The sequence below is a fragment of the Benincasa hispida genome, chromosome 12 (genome assembly GCF_027475165.1).
Source record: "Benincasa hispida cultivar pf3 chromosome 12, pf3_genome.v1.1, whole genome shotgun sequence".
Classification (NCBI taxonomy): domain Eukaryota; kingdom Viridiplantae; phylum Streptophyta; class Magnoliopsida; order Cucurbitales; family Cucurbitaceae; genus Benincasa; species Benincasa hispida.
The window spans coordinates 67,450,502-67,459,265 of record NC_143489.1 but is presented as its reverse complement, the minus strand read 5'-3'; positions in this window follow the sequence as shown (position 1 = coordinate 67,459,265).

The following is an 8,764-nucleotide window of genomic DNA, read 5'->3' as shown; positions in this document are numbered from 1 at the left end:
AACTACACTATGAAAGTCGAATACGTAGCGACTTGTTAAGCAACTAAGGAGGCTGTTTGGCTGAGGAAATTCTTTTTAGATTTGGAAGGTTTTCCAAATATGGATTTGTCAATCACTTTTTATTGTGATAACAGCGGGGTTGTGAAAAATTCGAAGGAGCCTCAGAGTCATCGTCGGGGTAAGCACATAGAATGGAAATGTCACCTGATCAGGGAGATTGTGCATCGCGGTGATGTGATAGTCTCGAAGATCACATTGGAGCACAACGTTGCTGATCCTTTTACAAGGCCCTCAGGCTGAAGTGTTTGAGGGTCACCTGGAGAGTCTGGGTCTGCGGAAGATACGACATCTTGTCTAGGGCAAGTGGGAGATGATACTAGGGTATGCCCTAGTTTATTGTATATTGTACTTTTTTATATTGTGTTGTATATTAGTCTCTTGAGTCATTAGGACAAGTGTGAGATTGTTGGGATTGGTTTCCTAATCCTCCCAGAGTTTCGTTGTTTTGTAAAGATACACATTGTTTAACGAATAAAATAAGTGTTATTTAATTATGACATTTACTCATATCCAATAAACAAAACTCCTTGGTTATCTTATGTGAACTTAAGCATGTATATGTGATATACAAGTGGATCATGCCTTAAGTGATAACCTAAATAGGTCTGTATTATAAGGATTAAGGTAGGATACCTAATCCTGGTGACACTACGGATACGACTCACTTTGTAGAGGTTTGCAAGTGTTATAAACTACTACAGATGGTAGATTCTGACCATTCATATGGAGACGTGCGAGCGGGGGTGTTCTATACAAAAGTTTGTATAAGACTTGGACCACGTGATGACTAGACTCTGTATATAACACCGTTGATACTAGAGAATTACATCTCGCCTAAACGACTATAGGTGACACAACCTCAATCCTGAGTGTTTTGGGAACTTCTACATTTGAGGGCGGTCCTTTGATAAGTATGGGTGAGAGTGGGCAGATTGCCAACTCAACATGCCTTCCTTTTTGAGGACTTGTTTGATCCGGGAGCTGGAACTCAATCCACAATATGGAATTCACTCCTTTCCTGAAGCAGAGATAAGTAGAGAGATTGCTCCTTTAAGGGCTGATTCCGGGGCTTGAACATAGTGGCCACAACTTCTCTTTGAAAGAGAAGACTAAGTCATAGTAGGTATGTTTATTAGAGGGATCGGTGGTACTTAAGGAGTTAGATGTAACTACAGGGGCATAACAGTTATTGGTCCAATTATACTTATGAGCGATTTGTGAAGGGTTGTCGTATTGCTAATTGGTTAAGATGGACACATAATATATCTGTGGTAAGAAGAGTTCAGTTTTTGGTCTTTAGTGGAATTTCTGGCAGTTAGTGGATGGTGGATCTCGTGACTAAAGAGTTTAGTCAGTTATTCACGTACCGTTGGAGCTTCGAGCTATAGGTCTATAAGGTCCCCTTGGTAGCTCAATGGATTCAGTTGAGTATGAGTTCTTGGTGTTGATTTGAAATGCTCAAATTGACAAGAGGTATTTTGATTATATATGATATGATCCGTATGATGTATGAGATACATCTAGTGGAGGATTAATGTAAATGAGATTTACATTAAGTACCATGGAATAGAAAAAGAACTATGGTTTATATGTTTCATGAGATGAAATATTAAAACTATAGGTTATAAATATAGTATGATAAGTTGGTTATCATTTATATTTATAATAATATTAATTATTGGATAATTAATTCTTTTTCTCTAATAACCAATTGAGTGGAAGGTTATTGGTGGTTCATGGTAACTGTGAGATAAAAGAAAAATGGTTTTCCTAATTTTAGTAAGTTTTTATGAAAAGTAATTTTGAGATTTTCTCTCGCAAAAAGAAAACTAGCTGTAGTTGTCAAGGAAATTCTTGATTTACTAAATGACAGTTTGACCGAAGTAAATGACCGTGTAGTGTTTTGTAGGCAACAGACATTGAGCTATGCGATGAGTTAAACGATCGCTTAGCTTTTTCTAGAAGATCGCTTAGCATTATCTATACGATTGGGCATCGACCTATGCGATAGGTTTTTGTCTTCTCTCTCTTGCCCAATCGTGTATACGATTATGCTTTCCTCCTTCGTCTGCCTCATTCCAAGTCCACATAGAGCCCACCTTTTGGATTCTCACACCGAGAATACCAAGGTAACCTTCTTGATGGTGTTATACTCATCTCGACATCATCGAGGTTCTGTGGAGGCCGTTCATGTTGCTGAGGATTTCATGATCAAGGTGATCGTTGAGGACGAGTGTGAAGTGTTTATGTTGTGTTGCGGTCATTTGTTCGAGCGTTCGAGGTTACTGTGTTCGAGCGTTCGTGAGCAAGGAGCGTGGAAACGAGTCTACAAATGTTTGTAGCTTTCGCCTTGTTCATTTGTAGTGATCATGCTGTAATTTCTGTAACAATTGCATAACTGTACGTTTTATTTATGACTGTAATTTGTAATGTTCATGCATGATTGTAATTTGGAATGATCTATTTTCCGCTACTTATGGAAATCTCGAGTTCGATTTCCTTCACGAACAACAACCAAACTCGAACCAAAAAGGAGAAGGACACTACCACTTGATGACCTTGGTATTCTCAGTGTGAGAACTCAGGAGTGGCAGACTCTGGCTATTTTGGTTAGGAGAGAGTTTCTGGTTTGGAGGAGGAAGACGATTGAGGAAGGAACACACTATCACATAGAGTTTTCTCTAATCGTGTAGAGGATAAAGTCTACCGCATAGGCTTTGTTTCTATCGTATAGAATTTGTGTGTTTGTCGTAGAGAGACCTAGGAAAAAGAAAAATCTTATTTTATTTATCCCAATAGCCACACACAAATAAAAAAAAAACCACTTAACTTCCCACTAAGTTGGTTAGAGAGAAAAAGAGGATAATTATCAAATAATTAATAATATAAATAAATATGATAACCAACTTATCATATTATATTTATAACCTATAGTTTCAATATTGCATCATATACAATATATAAACCATAGTTCTTTTTTTCTATTTTATGACATTTAATATAAATCATATTTTTATTAAATTTAATAACTATGAATCTCATTCATAGATAATATATTTGAATCACATTTAAATATTTTTTCCTCCAATTAAACAATAAGGTATCAAATACATTATGTCAATTATATCATATATAATTCAATCAATTTAATTATATCATATATAATTCAATCAATTTAATTATATCATATATAATTAAATTCCCTCTTATAAATTTGAACAATTCAAATTAACCCAAAAACTGATTCTCAACCAAATTATTTTGAGCTATCAAGGGGACCTTATGGACGTGTAGCTTGAAACTCTAGCGATACGTGAATAATTAATTAAACTCTTTAATTATATTATCCACCATCCGTTAATTGTTGGGCACTCCACTAAAGACCGATAACTGCACTCTTCGCACTACATATATATTTCTGTGTCCATTGGATATAACCAATCAACAGTACGATGACCCTTCACAAATTGCTCGTAATTACAGCTGGGCCAAATTATCGTTTTGCCCCTGAGTTACATCTAACTTCTTGTACCACTGATCCCTTTAATGAACAATAGATCATAGTCCCACTATGACTAAACCTCTATTGGGCCAGGAGAGGATGTGGCGTCACATTGTTCAAGTCCCGAAATTAGTTCTTAAGGGAGCAATTGATTTACTTACCCCTACTTCGGCGAAGGAGTGTATTTCGTCTTGTGTAGCTGAGTTCCCAACTCCCCAATTAGACGAATCCCCAAAATGTTAGGCTTGTTGAGTCAACGATTTGGCCACTCTTACTCATACAAATCAAAGGACCACCCTTATAGTTAGGAGTTCACAACTCACTCAGGATTAAGGTCATGTTACCTATGGTCATCTTAGTTAAATGAAAGTCTTTAATATGAACGACAATGAGACTAAGTATTTTGTGGTCCGATCTTATAAAAACTCCTTTGTATAGAATATCCCTGCTCGCATGTCTAATACATGAATGATCAGGATCAGATCATTTGTAGCACTTTACAATATTTGTAACACTTACAAAGCAGGCCATACTCGTAGTGTCACAAGGATAAGGTACCCAACCTTATCCATATACTATTTAGGTTATCACTTAAACATGATCCACCTGTATGTCTCTACATACATGTTTAAGTTCCAATGACAACCTTGGATGTTAGTTTATTTATTTGTGGTTAATATAACTAAAATATCGTATATTTCATAGACACAGTGAATAAAATATCAAATATTATTAATCATAGATATGTTTGTTCATACAAGGTTTACAAACTATAGAACCCTACAAGATTTAGGACATCAACCCCAACAATTTAAACATGTATGTATAGACATGTAGATGGATCATATTTAAATGATAACCTAAACAGTCTGTAGTAGATGGATAAGGTTGGTTACCTTATCCCCGTGACACTTTGGATACGATCCGCTTTGTAGATGTTACAAATATTATAAAGTGCTACAAATTATCTGATCTTGATTATTCATATGGGGATATATGAGCGGGGATATCCTATATAAATAGTTTGCATAAGATCGAATCACGAAATGATTAGTCTCATCATATAATGCCGTTAATAATAGAGACTTACATTTTATCAGGATGACCATAGGTGACATGACCTGAATCTTGAGTGAGTTGTGAACTCTTGTCTATGAAGGTGGTCATTTGATTTGCATGGGTGAAGATGGCCAGATCGCCGACTCAATATGTCTACCATTTTGGGGATTCGTCTGATTGGAGAGCTGGGAACACAGCTACACAAGACAGAATTCATTCTTTCCTTGATATCGAGGTAAATAGATAAATTGCTCCTGTAATGGTTGATTCTAGGGCTTGAATAATGTGGCCACACCATCTCTCGACCCAAGAGAGATTTGGTCATAGTTGGACTATGACTTATTGTTCATTAGAGGGATCAGTGGTACTTAAAGAGTTAGATGTACATACAGGGGCAAAACGATAATTTTGGCCCAATCGTACTTACGAGCAATTTGTGAAGGGTCATTGCACTGTTGACTGTTTATATCCAGTGGACATAGAAATATATCTATAGTGCGAAGAGTGCAACTGTTGGTTTTTAATGGAGTGACTGGCAGTTATTGGATGTTGAATAATTTAATTAAATGAGTTTAATTAATTGTTCAAGTACCATTAAAGCTTCAATCTATATGTCCATAAGGTCCTCTTTGTAGCTCAACAAGGATTAATGATAATTAATTTTGGATTAATTTGAATTGTTCAAATTAATTAAGGGAATGAATTATATATGATATAATTAATTAAATTAATTATATGTGATATAATTAATATGATGTATTTGATACATTATAACATAAAATTTATTTGAGAGGAAATAACTATTTGAATATGATTCAAATATTAATTATATGAAGGAGATTCATATAATTAAATTTAGTATAAATGTGATTTATATTAAATATCATGAATGACTGAGATAAATAAAACTATAGGTTATATTGTATTTGATACAATATGAAAACTATAGGATATGTGTTATATTTGATATAACATATAGTTATATATTGGGGTTGATGCCCTAAAGTCTTGTGTCCTGTAGTTTGTAAACAGTTTGTACGAACGCTTGTATTGTTAATATATGATATTTACTTCACATCTTGTATTTTTTGCTCAGTTACTTGTTTTATTTGCTTTACCAAAAACCAATAAACATAAAATCCCTGGTTATCTGTATGTGACTCAAGCATGTATGTGGTGACATACAAGTAGATCATATCTTGAGTGATAACCAAAATGGTCTGTAGTATATTGATATAGGAGGGAAACCTTATCCTGGTAACGCTACGGATGCGGCCCGCTTTGGCGCCATACACCGTAGTATATAGATGAAATTCACTCCTTTCCCGAGGCAGGGGTAAGTAGATAGATAGCTCCCTTAAGGGCTGATTCTGGGGCTTGAACGATGTGGTATCGTATACATTCTCTTGGCCCGAGAGGTGTTCATACATAGTTGGACTATGTTGTATTTTTCATTAGAGGAATCAATGGTACTTAAGGAGTGAGATGTAACTACAGGGGCAAAACGAATTTTTGACCCAGCTATACTTACGAGCATCTGTGAAGGGTCATCGTACTTATGATTGGTTATATTCGATGGACACAGAAATATATCTGTGGTAAGAAGAGTTCAATTGGTGGTCTTTAGTGGAATGCCTGACAGTTAATGGATGGTGGATGTTGTGGCTAAAGAGTTTAGTCAGCTATTCACGGACCGTTGAAGCTTCGAGCCACAGGTTTATTAGGTCCCCGGGTAGCTTGGATAAAGTCGAGAACCAGTGTTTGGGTTAATGTTCAAATTGACAAGAGGAAGTTCGATTATATATGATATAATTGGCTAAATGTATGAGATACATTATTTCGGAGGAAATTAGATATAAATATGATTTATATCAAGTAGAGGAGAAATTACTATAGTAGATATATGATATCAAACTATAGGATAAAAATATAATATGATCATATTTATTATTAATTAATTGGTTAATTATATGATAATTAATCCAAAAATCATGTTTGGACATGGGTTAGTGGGAATGAGTCGGTTATTGTAACCGATGAATCGTTCAATAGTCGTCCAAAAGAAATTAGAGAGATCGCGCTGGTGAAAGCTAAACGATCGCTTAAGCATTTCTAAAGCCTATACGATAGCTCATCTCTTCCTAGAAGATCGTCCACCTCGCGCCTAAACGATCGCACACTTATTCCTACACGATCGCATAGCTTCTCTAAACGATCGTAGTGTGTGCCGATTTTACTAAACGATCGTATACCATTTCCTAAACGATCGTTCACTAAAACCTACACGATCGTGTAGCTTCTCCTAAACGATAAGATATTGTGCTTGTGCGATGCGATAGCGCCTTTTTCCCTCCCACTTGCTTATCGTCTACACGATCCATGCTTCCTCCTTCCTCTACCAAATTCACCAAAAGATCACACTTTAGGTTCTCACTCCGAGAATACTCGGGGCTCTTTTTTGGTGGTGTCATCCCTGCGGAATTCGTGTTCGTGCTATTGTAGTCAACACTGCTGCTGGGCGTTGGTTGATCGGGTGGAGGGTTTTGTTGCTTTGAGTTCCGAAGTTTAAAGATTGTCTTCAACTGGTATGGGACTCTTGCCCTTGTTAATTTGTTGTTCATAGCATGTCGTTAATTAAGATTTGTTTGCATAACTGTGCGTTTGAATGTATATTGTAGTATTTCGGTCACTGTGAGATTGGAGCGATCCGAACGTGCACATAGAACTCTTCGGTAAGAGATCCTTCAATTGGTATCAGAGCTAGGTTCTGATACTCCGATTTCATATGTTGCAATGAAATGACATTTACGTTCTTTGTGGGTGCATTTCTACACTGATTTAATGGTTAAATTTGCTGTGGATGTGCGGATTAATGGATGTTTTCGAGATGATTAGCCTTGGTTTTATTTAGATTCTTTTACATTTGCGATTGTTTGTAAAGACCCCTGCATTTTTAGGCATTAATAATCGTTATCGAGTGTAAAACCTGAACCCTAATTACTTTAAGTAAGAGTAGGTAATGTGATATCTTCTAATGAGCTATGATGAAATCATATCTTAGGAATTATGGAAGGAAAAAAAAAGCCATGATGTGGTAGATGACCTAGGTGGCAAAGTGAATGAAGGGTGAATTGATCGGCTGAATTTCACTAAATCTTGGCTAAGTATGGAGCTCACGTAATGGGCTTGGAGATGAGGAATCAAACATGAGTTGGTGAAGAATTTTGAATGTGGGTTAACTATACTAAGGAGAGAGGTTAATTAAAATGTAGAACTAAATTTGTTGGAATTTCCAAAATAGAGAAAGTGGGAAATTAAGAATTTTTATTTCAAAAGAAAAATGTTATATCCATCAAGTAAATTGTTAAATACTACATTATGATATAAAATTTAAAGGAAAAATTTGTTGAATTTCAACCATTAATCTTCATTAGTGGGCTAAGTGGCCCAAGGAGATTTCATGCAGGATTTTGGGCTGTGGTAAGCAGGAAGACCAACTTCATTTAATTGGTTTGAACAAATTACTTGGGCTATTCGTGTAATTCTAGTAGCATTCGAAAGCTATATGTGTCTATTTTCTGTGGCTGTGCTGCTGGAAGGAAAACTCACCGGAATAAGGTCTGAGGAGCAAAATAAAGACGAAGGGTTTGTTTCTCGAGTGAATCTAGGCAATCAGTGAAGAATTGAAGCTCTAGGACGAATCACGAAGATTTTTGAGCTAAAAAGTTGAGGTAATATTGTGAACTTAGTTATAAACAACTTTGTAGAATAAAACTTTTACAATGAGGCCTGGAATGCGAGTTATATATTTTTGAAGTTTGAATTGGAAATCGTTGAACAAGCAGGCAGCTGCTTTAATTGGGGTCAATGATGAAGTTTTGAATCTCTCGATAAAACGACGAAGAATTTCGAGCTTTCTATTTTTAGGTAATGTTGCTAACTTGATTCTAAGCAAGTTTGTAGAAGGAAGTTCCTTGAGTTCAGTTTTGGAAATTTAGTTATGAATTGTTGGAATTGAATCTGCAGTTTGATGCTCCAAAATTTTTTTAAGTGTGGGGAGTGTGGGCGATCAAAGGGTGCATCCTTTTGACACTCAATCCCTCCAAATTGGCTAAGTGTCCGACCCTCAAAGTGAATAGTAGG